This window comes from Strongylocentrotus purpuratus, unplaced genomic scaffold (assembly GCF_000002235.5).
Source record: "Strongylocentrotus purpuratus isolate Spur 01 unplaced genomic scaffold, Spur_5.0 spur5_scaffold_19, whole genome shotgun sequence".
NCBI classification, from domain to species: domain Eukaryota; kingdom Metazoa; phylum Echinodermata; class Echinoidea; order Camarodonta; family Strongylocentrotidae; genus Strongylocentrotus; species Strongylocentrotus purpuratus.
The window spans coordinates 14376939-14391507 of record NW_022145604.1 but is presented as its reverse complement, the minus strand read 5'-3'; the positions used below and the strand labels follow the sequence as shown (position 1 = coordinate 14391507).

General features: G+C 39.1%; 1 protein-coding gene across 2 annotated transcripts in view; it reads left to right on the top strand.

The window, feature by feature from the left end:
- The first annotated feature begins 1047 nt into the window (after positions 1-1047).
- LOC115926052 (WAS/WASL-interacting protein family member 1-like) overlaps positions 1048-14569 on the top strand; it is a 48371-nt gene continuing 34849 nt past the window's right edge. For both annotated transcript variants that reach the window (XM_030990368.1, XM_030990367.1), the window contains exon 1: positions 1048-1215. The gene's annotated coding sequence lies outside the window, so the exon portion shown is untranslated. The remainder of the gene's footprint in view (positions 1216-14569) is intronic.

Sequence of the window (14569 nt, the reverse complement as noted above, 5' to 3'; positions counted from 1 at the left end):
CCTCTTCTCTCAGGCTCTCACCCCTCTCTCTCCTCTCTTTCATCCCCCGTTTTTTGTTTCCTATTTCTTTCCTTTTTCCTTTTCTCCTTTTCTGTCTTTTCTTTCTTTTCTTTCTTTTCTTTCTTTTCCTTTCTTTTCCTTTCCCTCTCCTTCAATTTTTTTTCTGTTTTACTTTATTTTTCTTCCCTTATCTTTCCTTTCTTTTCCTTTTTTAAAATACTTTTTTTCCCTTTCCCTCTCATTTTCCCCGGTTTTCTCATTTTCCTGACAGCAGCGCAATTTTACCGCCAATATCCTGACAGGTGGGGGGGGGGGGAATTTACACCCCCACGATCCCCATTTAGAGACGCCCCTGGTTGTTATCCCATTATTCTTTTATAAGAAATGCAATTCCTCATGCTCTCGCACATCTCTTCTATCGTTCTTTCATTTTTTCCTTTCTCTTTTAACTCACAAAAATTCTCTCTTTCCCCTTTTTGATCCATTTTTTTTCTTCTTGTGCTTTTATTTGGAGGGGAGGGGGGGGTACACGCTTGGCAACAGAGACTCCATAATGCACACTGCAAAATTGCGTCCCCCGCCCCTTTCCCGGTAACAAAAAAAAAACGCCTTTTTATATTATCACCCCCTTTCTTTCTTTGCCCTTCTCATTATCCTCCTTTCCCCCCTTTACTCTCCTCCGTCTTACCCCTTTTCTTTTTATTCCGCCTTTCCTCTCCTCTCTCTTCCCTTTCTTCTTTTCCTCCTCCTTTTTCTCTTCTCCCCTTTTCTCTCCTCCCTCTTTTCTTCTTCTTTCTCTCCCTTTTCTTTTCCCCCTCCTTTTTCTCCCCCTCCTTTTTCTCCCCTCCTTTTCTGCCTTTCTGCCTACCCCCTTCCCCCTTTTTTTTTACCAGAGGAGGGAGGCATGTGCCCCCTGTGCCCCTGAATCCGCCATTGTTTATAGTCAAACTGTAAGATGTAAAAGGCAAAGATTTAAAAGAAGATGGCTTAGCGCGAGGCAGGTGAATCAAAGAAACTACTATACCGCCCTCTAAAGTCTAAAAGCAGCATAAACAGCCATTTTGGATCAGGAAGTACTGACAAAACCCGAGCCTCTTGTATGATTTCCGGGTGTGATATATTACCATTAACCTAGCAGCCGAGAAGTTATCCTTGTCAGAAATGAGTTGTATATGGAGACTAGAGTGATATTCGGGACTGAAACAAAGCACTAAGGTATACAATTAATTTTACTTTATGGTTGTAGACGGGGACATTTTAAGGTAATCGCAGGAAATTCTCCGCCGACTACACAGCGCGAGGCATGCAAGGTAGACCAAGTCTGACGTCTGCCGCCGCAAGCTTTCGTGTGGTTGCTTGCCAAACTGCCCGTTGCTGTAGCCTAGTGAATATAATGAATGCCCATTGCATTGCATTTGTAGGCGTGTGTTATTCTTGTGTTTATCACTCTTGCCTAACATTTGACCTCGATCTCTCCATAGGTATATATCTTGTTTCAAGTTGTTTGCATATTACAATATACCATGATATTAAATGTATTCAACATATCTATTGAAAGAATGAAGAGTGAGATCTAACGCCCCTTTTAAAAATTAGATTGATTGAAGCTGCCATTTAAAAAAGAGGGGGGGGGGGGGGCGAGGGGAAAGAAGTTCGAATTGGAAGGGTCTAAAATAATGTATGAATATTTCTGTTATCATGATCTTGGATATTGAATGGTGGGGCTAGATCTACTGACATCATGTAGCTTGTTACTGTTAACGTTTATATCTCGGTTGCGTACTCCAACCGAGATGACGCACGGACGATGATGGATTTCGCGCCGGTGGACACTTGCGATCCCTGGGGGCTAGCGAAAAAACAAGCGCATGGATCGATTCCTTACGACTGGGACTATAATCAATCGATCCATCATTTCTAAAAAGTGGCAAATTTCAGAGCTACGATGCAAACAACATTTAAATCGCTGAAATGACACCCCTTTGGAAATATGGAGATTAATCTGCTCTTTCATATGACGCCTCATTTATTGAGTATTACCTTCAGGATCATGAGGAATAAAGGTTTGAATCTCGATTTGGTCATAAAAACATTGACCAATTTTGCATGATCGGGCAAAGCAGCGCAATGCACATAGACTGCATAGGGATGCGTGTAATCTCTATGGGAAGAATTTTAGGACACAACATCGGTTGTGAAATCAGACACCCTACTACAGTGTATTAGATGTATTAATATTATTAGATGGTAAAATTATTTTTTTTTTCTTTAGTCAGAAGAAAAATAAATCTTTGCAGTCAAATTGCCAAAAAAGAAACTGAAACCAGAAATGTAAACCAACATCGTAACAAAAAATGACAATATCATTACTATATGGATATAGTGGAAAATGCAGAGATCTGCAGTCAAGTTTCCAGGTCTATCTGTTATGTGCTCTGTGCACATTGCTTCAATCAAATTTAGTCTTCCCAGGGGTGAGAATAATGATCACCACACCAAAAATGTGTCAACACTGGCTTTGAAAAAGTTCACAGATGTGGCAGTGACAACCTCTGTGAGTTGGTAGGAACTTCCTGTCATGACCAGGTGATGAATATTCCATGCATATCTGCGTGTATTTATATATTTGTTACAGGAATGTAAATGTGTGTGTACATTTAATATGCAAATCCAATTGCTACTTGCATGTAACAAGGGATTTTCACCACATCTGGGCACTCGACAAGCACAGGTACGATAATACGCCAACGACGGTCTGTTCTTAATGAAGAAGAAGAAGAAGAAGAATAAGCTTGTCCCCAGTTTTGTCCCCAGAGACTGTGGGAGATTGTTCCATAGTTTTGGTTTGGCATACTTGAAAGCACGGGACCCATATGTTTTGGTAGATTGTAACTAAGGGGCGTGAACGAATGTTTTGAAGATGAATGGAGATTACAAATTGGTCGATGACTTGAAATACTATTGTGCAAATACCAGGGAGCATCATTGTGTTTACGTAATTTATATACAATTGTTAAAGAGTTTAAAAACAATTCTATCTCTTAGGGGTAGCCAATGCAAATCATATAACAGTACAGTATGTATGAAAAACTATGCAAAATGACTTTTACCTACATTTACAATTTTGTAAGGCAGATTTGATTTTTTTTCTAGTTTTTCGCCCAGATTTAAAGAGAAATGGAAAAGAAGGTTTCACAATACGGAAATGGTTGTCATTAGCTTTAAGAACAGGGAAGTGCTGTCTTTCTTTTTGAAAACTGTTGATGTTGGCATTGGAGAGCATTATACACATTACACAAACACATTGACATGTATCCTTATTTCTTAAAGGGATTTGGTATGCCTTTGCTTCAGATTCTAAACAAAATCCTGGATTTAGCTCATGCTGCAATCATAATTATAAACCTTTAGATCAGTCAGGAATCCAATGACTTTTACAAGCCAATCGCATGTTTGATTAGCAAGATATTTATGATTGGAATTCAAAATTTCAAAAAACGTTTTTCCAACGGTTTTACAACACTACAATCTATTGAGGGAAATGAGTATAGTAAAACCGGTCACTCAAATATTTTAACTTTTTTTGAAGCTCAATTTTACGCCATATCACAGATATTGATAACACGTACCTGTAGGGCCATACATCTCAAATTGGTAAAACTGGAAAAACAATGCCTTTAACCCTTGAACACACTGTATCCATCTGGTTTCTATACTGTAGCGAGTCCAATGATGAAAGCGACACGTCTGTATCAAATTCTTATGGACACTAACCTGAAACCTCTGGATACGGGATACAGTAGGAAAACATGTTAAAAATTCTTTGCTCTCGAATCATTTGGAGATGACTGATGCTGGAGTTCCGTCAACAGGGCTAGTCTGGCTTCAAGATGTAAACATGATTTTTCCCCCTCTTTCCAAAACAAGGTTTAAACTGGGTCTGGAGTACATAGACTAGATTCTCCTAACTATATATTTTTGTGTATTTCATTCTGTGTTTATCTCTTGATCCTCATTCAGGTACAGCGTATGACATAATAAACCTTGGCTTTAAAAAAAAATGTTGATGTATAATGTAATATGTTTCACATTTCTTTATCTTATAACACAGAGCTCAATATAAAAGTGAATTTGCTACGCATAGTTGCCATTCATTTACTGTATGCTTTTTAAAGGTACTGTATGTCCCATTTGCAGGCCAAAAAAAATGAAAAAGTTAAATTCCAACTGCATTTGAAAGATAATACTAATTTAGAACTTCCCTAAAAAAGGTGGGGCTTGAAAATGTCTTCAAGTGGGAAAATAACGACTATTAGTTGTCAAATCGACTTTAGGGCTATAGAGCCCAAAAGCAATAGTCTTGATTTTCAGACAATTGTACCGAATGGTCATACGTTTTATGCTGCGCAAAGATCCAATCAGTTTAATCTTGGCCATCACAAGAAGTGGGTTATTGATGTAGACAAATGCTCATGTACCCTTTACAACTCTTTTCATGTACAGTGTATGCTATTACCAAAGAAGAAAAAAAAAGCCAGTCAGTCACTTAATAGTGTCTGACAGTGAAGTCTAGCAAGTAAACGGCTTTCCTTGCATAATTTGAATATGAGGACACTGCTAACGTTTAAATTTCACAGATAGGACATACATGACATACAGTATTCATAATTCCTGCAAAGTTCTACAGAATTTGAGGTTGGCTGCAAAAGGGACATAGTACATGTACCTTTAAGGCTGTACATAACCGTGTAATGAGGTACTCGAGTACACTCCCGGGCTTACAAGTGAATACTCAGAATATTCGGACGCCAAAATCCCGGGCACTGTCCAGGCCGACGCTTACCCGTGCCAGGGAGAGCGCCCGCTGCCGGCATGGTACCGTGGGTAAAAATGTTTCCAGCTCAATCACTGTCAACTCACCTCTCAGATTTGGTCACCTCTGGGACCAAATGTCCGGATTTCTGTTTGGACTCGGAGGTAAAGTCATCTTTGATTTTAAAAATAGCATTGTTTACTTTTATTATTATTATTATTTAATCGGCGCCTTCAACCGCAACTCGAAGTAAAATAGCGTGGGTTTTCGGAGACAGACCTGGGATATTTCTACCGTTGTAGTATGGTGGTGGCAATTTTTTTATTTTTTATTTTTTGGGGCAGGGAAAAAAATACTTTAAAGATAAAGACCAGTTATGGTCATGCGATTGCATTGTGAAAGAAACGTTGTGGAATCGATCAGAAAAGGTTGATCATCTAGCATATACAGTAAGTATTGGTGTGTACTGCAAGGTTCTGGAATCATCAAAATGATAAGAAATTTGGCCCAGTCTTCGTAAAGTTACAAGCACTGTACACAGAGAGATGTATATGGGACTACGCACACGTGCGCGACACGTGCGTTTATCTCTCACACACCAATAGATAAACTAATTTACCAAATATATCAATTAGTAGGCGGTTTCCCGACAAAATTTTTATCATGTATTAGTCAAAACATGTTTTTTAAATTTTTTTAAATTGGGGCATTTCCAATACTGGTTTTACCTTTAAAAATTTCAGGGGCTACTTTTCAAGCTTGCTTGCATGAAAATAACCCTCTTTAATTTGTTTTGCATTGAACTCTATGCAAATTTGTTTGGGCTCTTTTATGACTTTCGGGGGCTCTTTTTAGCATTTTGAGGGCAAATTCGCCCTGAGCCCGTGTGCCTGTTGGTCCCTACGATCCTCTTTTTCTTATGTTAAATTGAAAGCTGATTTGATGAGATAACCACCTGTCAGTGACCTTGCAGGGAGGTCTAATCCCCCTGGCCAAACTAGTGCAGACAGGCTTTAAGGAAAAGTAGACAATCAATGAGGAAGTTAGGGTTGATGATTGAAGATTCTCTTTGTAAATGACATAAAGATTACTACACTTAGCTGATTGAGATGAATTGGCAATTCAATCATGAGTTTGTGATGTCATTCCCCTATCGACACACCTCTTTTTTCATAAATTTCCCGTTTGCTCTAGAAAAAACTGTTTTCCTCATGTCTTTGCCCTTTGAATATGATTCTTATTCCATATTTACACTTCAAAAACATAATTCTTTCACATATTATGAAGATTTTTTGATGATAATATATTAATTTTGTCTTTATATGATTCATACATTTTATGAAAATTCCTGCTACTGATACTGTTAGCATCAAAATCAACAAGATTGAATTCTGTTTTACCTGCAGGGTTCCTAACGGGGAAAGTCAATGCCATGTGTTTCTCAACTTCTAACATAGCGGTCTTTCTTCATCTTCTTGCCATTTAAGTCCGTTTAAAACATCCTTTCTATAAAGTTCTACCTCTTTACGGGGAAAGTCAATGCCATGTGTTTCTAACGTGTTTTGTAACTTCCAACATGGCAGTATTTCTTCATTTTAAGTCCTTTTAAAACATACTTTCTAAGTTCTACCACTTTGATCATTGTTGAGGCCGGCTTGAAGCCAGTGCAGGAGACGTGGATGCATGTATTGGGAGTGGAGACGCGGCCCTCCTAGTACATTGTACAATGAATGAATTCCACAATCCTACATTGCCATTTCCTGCAAGGTGTCTGCCTAGTTAGTTTTGCCTTGAGTCATCGGTGGGCATGAGGGACTTGGGCTAAGTTTATACTCCCCTCAAACAACTGAATTCTAAAGCCCACAAATGTCAAGTTTTATCATTTAATCGTTTGTTTAATACAGTCAAACCTGTCTGTAGCGACCACCCAAGGGAAACACAAAAAGTGGCCTTTGTAGACAGGTGGTCTTTGTAGACAGGTTCCTTTAGTACACGATTCAATGAGAAACCATTTTCAAGGGAAACAACAAATGTGGCCTTTGTATACAGGTGGTCACTAAAGCAGGTTTGACTGTAGTTAATTACAAAAATACAGTCAAACCTCTGCTAATGACCACCTCTCTAGGAGGCTACCATACTTATTCCCCCCCTCAAGTAAAACATGTGTATTACAGTACTTGGCTAGAAAGGTCACCTGTCTATAGTGGCCACTTTTCCACTTTTTCAGTTTCCCTCAGGTGATCTTAATAGACGAGTTTGACTGTTTCAAGGTTACCCGAGGGAAGAAAAAGAAAGTGGTCACTGTAGACAGGTAGCCTTTCTAGACAGGTTCTACAACACACATTTCTTTCTTGGGGGAGACCAAAAAAAGAGAAGGCAATTTGGCCACTTTAGACAGGATACCTACTAGTAGAGAGGTGGCCATTACCGGTAATATAGACAGGTTCGACTGTACCTGTGTAGGGTAGTTGAAAAAAAAACCTTGTGAATGTAATACATGCATGTAGATTATAAAGCCTCCCTGTAAATTGTGAAGTGAACAGTAAGTTTTCTTTAAAGATAAAGTTGAGTTCTGGTCATGCGATTGCAATGTGAAAGAAACGGTGTGGAATCGACCAGAAAAGGTTGATCATCTAGCATATAAGAATGTGTGTGTATTGCAAGGTTCTGGAATCATCAAAATTATAAAAACTTTGGCCAAGTCTTGGTAAAGTTACAAACATTGTACACAGAAAGATGTATATGGGACTACACTAACACGTGGCGTAAAAATCCCACCCCCGAGTTTTACGATGTTACATGACATACTTAGAATTATGAAGGCGTTTGAACAACCATGCTTTTCAGGGAACATGTCTTATCTGATGTTCTTCCACACTTGCATAATAAGAATGATAACGCTCACAAATTATTTTTCACCTCTTCCCAGAACTCAACCTTCTCTTTAATAGAAAGAAGCTGGACGTCCTATCTTTTGTTATTTCCTGGTACAGACCCTTGACTATAATGACCAGACCAGTGTTTTGTTAAAGATCTCATTGTTATCGATATCCTCAATGAGTTTGTGGGTCATTTCTCCTTACAAAACAACAACATACATTGTACATGTACATTGCTAATGTACAACATACATGTGTTTTGTTTTTATGTACAGTGTTCTGATAGACCGCTTTACTAACATAATTTTATGTATTCAAATTCATGGATGTTTCTTTCTTGGGGACCTAGTGACTGTTAGTACTGAACGAACTACCATAATTAACGGTGTATTAACCGCACCTTTTTGCCGCCGAAAAAAATTCAAAGTCGGGGGTGCGGCTTATACACGGTACACCAAACAGTTTTAAAGTTTCGATTTATGCCCCTCCACCTGGCGCTATGCCTGGCAATGTCTCCCAGCTCGATAATCGGTGTGTTGACTCACCACTCGGAAACTAGAACAACATTCAAATTTGTCTATCATCTTGGTTTGAAAGTAATCTTTATGTTAGATCTCAACATGTAGTTTATAATAATAATTCCTCCAATTTTTCTACTATTACATGGTGTACCACAAGGTTCTATCCTAGGTCCCTACTGTTTTTTAATTTACATTACCGTAATGATCTTTCACAAAAAAAAAAAAAATCTCAGCAAATTTTTTTTAATTTTTTTTTAAGGGCGAAAAAGAGGGGTGTGGTTAATACATGAGGGCAGTTTATACAACGTTAATTACGGTACAGTACTTGGAATCCAGTCTGCAAACTCTGTACATTACTTGTTGCTATACATGTACCATGACAAGTTCATGGCATTTTTCCGCAGAAGGGCGTACAAAAAGCCCCCAGAAAGACCCAAAACTTGAGGCCATCTTACGGTGTATTTGGGAAGTTATATATAATGGAAGTCTTACAAAGTACACATTGACACTGCATATCCTTGCCTCAAGAAAGATATTCCGCAGAAGTGCATACATCGAAAGAAACTGAAAGACCCCAAACTTGCCATCTTACGGTGTACTTGGGAAGTTGCATAATGGAACTCTTACAACGTACAAAGTACATAATAATTAATACCGGTACTGCGTATTGTGCCTCAAGAAAGGATACATTAGACTGCTCTAAGTCAGATCAATCGTGATGCAATGATACTGTTTGCCAGAATGCCAGATACAAAGCTCTTTGTGTAGTAGTATAAGAGGTGACCTGTATGCTCTATTGTTCAAATATTGAGTTCAGTTTGTTTATGCATGAGTGGAAAAACAATCACGGTTTCAGCATAAGGTACAATCATACAATGGTCTACCTGGTAAATGTATATTTTTATCCTGCATATTTGGCATTTGATGCATACTTATGAGATATGGCTTAGGTGTACCTTGTAAACGTTTATTTGTATCCTGCATTGTTGGCATTACACCCCATTCACAGTGGCCTCAAACACCGCGACAGCAGCGGGACTGTCCCGCTGCTGTCGCGGTGTTGTCTTCAGTGTGAAGGCTCGGACCCGTTATAAACTATCGCGGGATAACGCCGCCTCGCGATAACGCCGCGACAAACTATCGCTAGGCTCGCCTAGCTACAGCAGCGGGACAGTCCCGCTGCTGTCGCGGTGTTTACTCAGTGTGAAGGCTCTCCGCTATAACACCGCGACAAACACGTGTGATTTGTTTACTTACCTATCACTGATCTCTTTTCTCCAGCAATGGGGAACATAAAGTGAAATAGAAATAAAGTAACCAGTGGATTCAAATTGATTTTATTATTATGTAGATTTATAATTATCCAAATAAAAATATTTCACACTTCAAAAAATTAAAATATTCTGACTGGAAGCAATAAAAATGCTAGTTTTTTAAAAAGTAATATGATCGAGGATACAAAAAAGCAACTTGACATGTTTACCCTAAAACCCCGCGCTGAAGTATTTCCGGTCATATCGGGGTCACTCGCGGGTCATGAGCCATGCATACACGTGTTTGTTACGGAGGTAATAAAAATCACCCGCTGCAGCGTGAATGGGTACATGATATTTATCCCGCTGCTGCAGCGGGATAACTTTTCTACTGTGAATGCATTTGTAGCGGTGTTATGGCGGTGTCGCCGCTCCGCTACAACGCCGCTACAAATTTCAAAACCACTGTGAATGGGGTATTAGATGCATATTTATGAAATAAAGTTTATGTCAACACATTAAGGATTTGGAGTACCGGTAGGAAGATACATGTTGAGTCAGGAAGAATGAAAATCCATGAAAAGAAAGAAGAAGAGTGTTCCATGAATATTTGAAGTACGGTACATAGACAGTACATGCAGTCTTCTATTTGTATGTTAATGCACAGTAGTGGAGTTTGGGGCATCATTTCAAACGAAAACTCTATGTTATGCATGCGCCCCCTGTTATACATTTAAAATGTGGGTCCAGTGTTGTTTTTTGGGGGGCTCCTGGGGCATCAGCGACAGTTCATGTTAAGCTTGTTATCGCAGCAGACACACAAACTAAACCCAAGACAGAATTCTTAGGGAGCTTTCCGATTTGCGGAAGGATTTGCTCTGTGATCACGTAATGTACGGTATTCTTTGCTTGTCGGCACTTCTCTTTTATACAGAAGTGACCTTGGACTCGGTTGGGACTTCATTTCAAATCAAAACTAACTTGAAGTTACTTTAGGCCTTTCTTCATCAGCTCGAAATTGACAATAACCCGCTATTTTAACTATCCCGATCGCAAATTATCCAGCTAATTTGCGTCTTCATCAGCCCGAAGTTACAATTAGCAGGATATTTGGTCAAGATAATCATCCCAAGATATCTTGGGCTAGTTTGCAAAATATCCCGCTATTTGTCCGGTGCGTCTTCACCAGCCTGAAGACTCGCACTATGCGCGAACGCTGAGCGAAATATCTCGAGCTAATTTCTCGAGTTCTAGTTTGGAGGTCAAGTCTCGAGGTGATGAAGACAAGATTTGTAACTTTGGGCTTATTTCCCAAATCAGAAACGGCCGGCTATTTGGCAATCTCGAGCTGATGAGGACATACCTCTAGATAGTGGTCCCTGGTGAAAGCAGGATGTCCTCGAATGAGATTTCTTCTGTGCTCGAGTGCAGTCTGGGATACCATTTCCAGTTCATACTGAAATAAAAATTGACCAGGGCCTTGTCAATCGCATTTGATCCAAATCAAGTCCTCCAACCAATCGCAAGTTTGCAGTCTCTTATCTCTTATAGTTGCGAGTGATATCAATTGCAAATACTTAAGTTGCGATTAATATTACCTCTTTAAAAGACGGAGCCTAAAGACTGGCCCAGAAGACAACTTTGGTCAGTCCCCTGTAAGTTCTATTACAGGTCTAACTTGGACCTCATTCACCCAAAATGGAAACAAAAACATGTTCTGCCTTGAAGCGAGACTGCCAAGACGGAAGAAGCGTTTATTTTTCTTTGAAAGTCAGACAGACTGGGAATGGAAACCATCTACTATAAGATGTACATGTAATGTACATATGTCACAGTGTTGGATTGCGATTCGGCAAGTGTCCCATTTTCCTCTCTGCATGTGAGCTGGGAAGGAAGTGATAGAAGATGTGTTCAGACTTTTCAAAAAAATAGACCAATTTACCAACATATTCAAATTGTTTGCATACTTTTAAAACCAAGGTTGTGCCTGACAGCCCAAAAGCTTGCCCGGCATAGCACCAAGTAATATGTGCAGACTGGATTCCAAGTATTCATTCAGTAACCGAGGAAAGAAACATCCATAAGTTTGAATGTGTTAATAAAGAGGTCTATTGCTATGTATAGAGCAGCTAAAGCATTCTGTACATTGGTTTTATCTATTTTTCTGTACTTCATTCATTCTCTAGCCCATTGCAGTAATGCTTGAAGCAGCGTCTCTGTACTGCTATTAAAAAGGATTACCATGGCTCTATAGCCCTCAGCTGAGGCTCCCACCAGCATGGTCTCTTCAGGGACCTGGAGCTACATTGTACATGTACATGCATGACCTACAAATTGTACACTGTAGCCTACGTTGCATACCTGGGTCGAGAGAGGCAAAAGTAGGTTGGTGATTGTTTGATGAATAATTTATCATTTGTGATTAATGCCTTAGCAAAGGACACTAGTGCATCGACTTGGCTTTGAACCTGGGACCTCCCAGTTACGAGGCCTCTGCTCTACCACTGAGCCATCATGCCTCCTTTAATTACAGTTGAAAGGAAGGGTCATTCTCTGGATCTTTCAGCTACCAGTCTAGTTCCATGTGTATGTACGGTATCTTCATTAGTTTAGGTGTCTGGTGTCTTGTGCCTGGATGTTGTCCAGCTAATTAATGTTCCCTGGTGTTATTGTTAACAAGTCGGTTAAGACCCTCAATGAACCTCCCACATAATGTCAACAGTGTATTGTAGGCATACATGTAACATGTACATGTAACTACTTCTGCCATTGATTTCAACTTGTAGATAGTTGCTTTGCTTTTAGAAAGCAAAAGGAAACTTTGTATCGTAAACGTATGAGTATCAAGTAGTCATGCAGTATCACTATGTTACAAGATATTTTGGAAAGCGCTTTATAGAACCCTCTTGTATAATATTAAAGCCCTTTAGAAATATAATCTATTATTATTAATAAAGATCGTTTGGGAACAAAAGTCTTATGACAACTAATGTCATGCAACCATTTCTGCAGTCAGCTTTCACACTTCTTGTCTCATAAGAACAATAACATTTGATTCTGCTCTGAAACTTAAAGCAGACAATTATCTATTGATAGTCACTCTTGCAAAAGCAGAAACTGGACTTTGCTATTGTATTGAAGAGGCTTTAGTGATTGCCTGCCTGTATGCTACTTGGACATGCACATAGGCCTATCCTGTACACATCCACCATAAAGCGATAAAAAATTGCATAGATACGTGTATGTGTACGTTGTCCCAGACTACAATAAACGTTGATACCTGATTATAATGTAAATACAGTACATATATAGCCAACGTAGTGAATGCGATTATCAAAGTTCTCGTTTTTTTCCGCTGAGTTTGAACATGCCCTTAATATAGTGAAACTGAAACTCTTGTATGGCTCCACAGCCTTCTAGTGGTATAGTTTTGAAGAAGGTTTAGAAAGGGCTAAATGGGCAAGCTTGAAAATATAGTGATACTGACAGGCAGAGTAGTCTATGCCATGTACTGCATGTAAAGTAAATGGAGGCCTATATTTATGTTCAGTACTGCAGTTGAGATATCATAATGGTATTATTACTGTGCTATGTAGGCCTACATTCAAGGCACAATGGCTCAGTGGTAGAGCATTTGGTCTCGTAACTGGGAGGCCCTTGGTTCAAAACTTATTTGATGCGTTCGTGCCCTTTGGTAAGGCATTAATCCTGGTTGCTTTATACAAGCATACTTTTACACATGCTTCCTTAGCAGTCGGGTAAAACAACAAACCAACCAACCTTCAATATGTATTTTGTAGTAGGCTTTACATCATGTGTACAAAGAAAATTTCCATATATTGTATATTTATTTTAGGCAAACTGTTGAATAGGGTCGCTGATGTATGCATATTGTTGGAGATGTTACCTTCCCACTGCAATGAGAGCATACAGTACATGTACATGTACTGTACATGTATGTTTTTAATGTAAAAGTAAATACTACTCTATATGACCTTGCTATGTATATTTAGCCTACATTACTACTGACACTCGTGTGCGTGTAATAAACATACATGTTGTAGCCAGCTCCCATGCCACACAATACTGTATACAATGTGCTGACTACTGAGTATGTTGTACACTGTTGGCTAGTCCTGTACAGTTGACAACTATATTATCCAGACTTTGTGGGCCAATGAAGATTGACGAACCATCCTGTACTGGGCCCGTTTCATTCAACTTGTTATCGATCAAACTCAAAGGCAAGTTACAAGAACTGATATGCATTGTACGTAAGCTGCTGAAATTTTGCATTTGATTGGCTTCGTGCAAATCTGTTCAGATTTTGGTGCTTGTACGAAGCTGCCCACCATTCCTACTTTTTGGGGAATAACTCCTACGTTTGACCTTCAAAAAAGTTCAAACTGATGTTTTGAACGATAGATTCCTCTCTCTCTTTCTGAAATAGACTTCCTAATTCTGTCTAGAGTCTAGAGAGATTCTTGAATTTTGCTGTGAAAGGTTTAGTAGGCAGATATGCTTGTTAGTAATGAGAAGTTTTATGGAACGGTCCAGGTCCTCCTGTTGACTAGTTGTGGTACTGTTGGGCGGTGATGTACAGCTAGTGTACACCCTCTGTTTGTCATAGAGATGCTGGCCAGTGATAGCATTCATGCAGAACTTATCACCAAGTTAGTCATCCAATGGAGGTAAACAAATGCACCCATATACATTCCACAGGTGCTGGAATGAAATGCAAGCTCTGGTATGTCTGTCATGACTCCATACTGTATGTGGAATATATGTTTTTTATTGATTTTTTGCATTTGCAAGCTGAGATTTTTTATACAGACCATGGTGTATGCTGTATTTTTGTATTTCATACTTATCCTTTACTGCTTCTGCACTCTGCAGTGATAAATCAAACTTGTTATACTTCTACTATTTGCTCATTACATAAAAAACAACCTGAACTTTACTGTACTAAACTGAAGTAGACTTGAATCAAATGAAATGCAAGCTCTGGTATGTCTGTCATGACTCCATACTGTATGTGGAATATATGTTTTTTATTGATTTTTTGCATTTGCAAGCTGAGATTTTTTATACAGACCATGGTGT